Source organism: Schistocerca cancellata, chromosome 5 (genome assembly GCF_023864275.1).
Source record: "Schistocerca cancellata isolate TAMUIC-IGC-003103 chromosome 5, iqSchCanc2.1, whole genome shotgun sequence".
Taxonomy (NCBI): domain Eukaryota; kingdom Metazoa; phylum Arthropoda; class Insecta; order Orthoptera; family Acrididae; genus Schistocerca; species Schistocerca cancellata.
The window spans coordinates 556,360,725-556,362,729 of record NC_064630.1 but is presented as its reverse complement, the minus strand read 5'-3'; positions in this window follow the sequence as shown (position 1 = coordinate 556,362,729).

The following is a 2,005-nucleotide window of genomic DNA, read 5'->3' as shown; positions in this document are numbered from 1 at the left end:
ATAGCAAAGCTCGTTTACTACTTAAAGTGTCTCATTTCCTAATCTAATTTCCTGAGAATCACCTTATTTAATTAGACTACATTCCATTATCCTCGTTTTGCTTTTGTTGATGTTCGTCTTATATCAGCCTCTCATGACACTGTCCATTCCGTTGAACTGCTCTTCCAAGTCCTTTGCTGTCTCTGACAGAATGACAATGTCCTAGGCAAACCTCAAAGTTTCTATTTCTTCTCCCTGGACCGTAATTCCTACTCCAAATGTTTCTTTTATTTCCTTTACTACTTGCTCAATAAAGAGATTGAATAATATCGGCGATAGGCTACATCCCTGTCTCATTCCCTTTTCGACTACCGCTTTCCTTTCGAGCCCCTGCCACCAGTTTTCTGTACAAATTGTAAATAGGTTGTCGTTTCCTGTATTTTAGCCCTGCCGACCTTACAATTTGAAAGAGAGTGTTCCAGTCAATATTGCCGAAAAATTGCTCTAAGTCTACAAATGCTATAAGCGTAAGTTTGCCTTTCCTTAACTTATCTTCTATGAGAAGTCGTGGGGTCGCTATTGCCTCGCGTCTTTCTACATTCCTCCGGAATCGAAACTGATCTACCCCGAGCTCGGCTTCTACCAGCTTTCCCATTCTTCTACCAACAATTAGTATTAGCATTTCGCAGCTGTGACTTATTAAACTGATAGTTCGGTGATTTTCACACCTGTGAGCACCTGCTTTCTTTGGAATTGGGATTATTATATACTTATTGAAGTCCGAGGATATTTCGCCTGTCTTATAAATGTTGCTCAACAGATGGAAGACTTTTGTCATGGCTGACTCTCCAAAGGCTAAACGAAAAAATATTCTCTTTCTCCGTTTTTGTTATTATTCAATGTTTAATTTATTCCACTAGAATGATTGTTCATTGTCTGATTCTAAGCCATTGAGATTATTCGTAATGTCATTATCACAGGAAAAGGACATCTTTTTTAAAAATATCTAGGGGTAGAAGACTTCACACATGTGTCTTCTGTTTCTTTTATTCTTGTGTTGTATTTTACATTGACTGCTGAATGTGACTCAATTGTTTCCGTGAGCAGGGTTTCATTGGCACATTGCCGTTTATTTGATAGTTAAAGAGCGCTCATATAGGGAGGCACATTCTACGAAATCCATGTAACTTCCACTTTACGGACCAGCTATACAAGAGTCATAGAGTTTAATCTCATTATATTGTGTATTGTGTATTGAACCGGGGACCTAGATACGACAGAGAGGCTTCGTCCCGCCATAACCCTTAGCGGTTCACAACGCCACAACAGGCCATAGCAGTCCACCCACACCACCGCCACCCCACACCGAACCCAGGGTTAATGTGCAGTTCGGCCCCCAGTGGACAGCCCCTCGGCAACATCTCATACCAGACGAGTGCACCCCAAATGTTTGCGTGGTAGAGTAAATATGGTGTAAGCGTACATGGAGACAGTGTTTATGCAGCAATTGCCGACATAGCGTAACTGAGGTGGAATAAGGGAAACCAACCCGCATTCGTCGAGGCAGATGGAATACCGCCTAAAAACCATCCACAAGCTATTCAGCACACCGGTCGTCGACACTAATCCGCCGGGCGGATTCGTACTGGGGACCGGCACGCCTTCCCGCTCGGGAAGCAGCGCGTTAGACCGCGCGGCTAGCCGGCGGGCTGTCTCATTGTATAGTTTCATCCAGTCTCTGTCCACGTTTTTAATGTACGAGCATAACGCGATACCACCCTACTTGCCCGTGGCATCTAAACTGACCCACAGCCAAGCCAGCATGTATTCGATAATATTTTCCGCAGTACCTAGAACTAGCTTGTGCCTAGCGAAAGCCCGTCCCTCTCCGTGAACGTTATACTGTGAAAGGCGACTGCGCTGCTGGCGGAGTGAGCGGATCTAAGCGGCAGACCGTGGCTTCGAGTCCCGCCAAGTGCGTTGCGCCACCCAGACCGTGTTCCTTCACTGTATGCCTTTCTCTCTC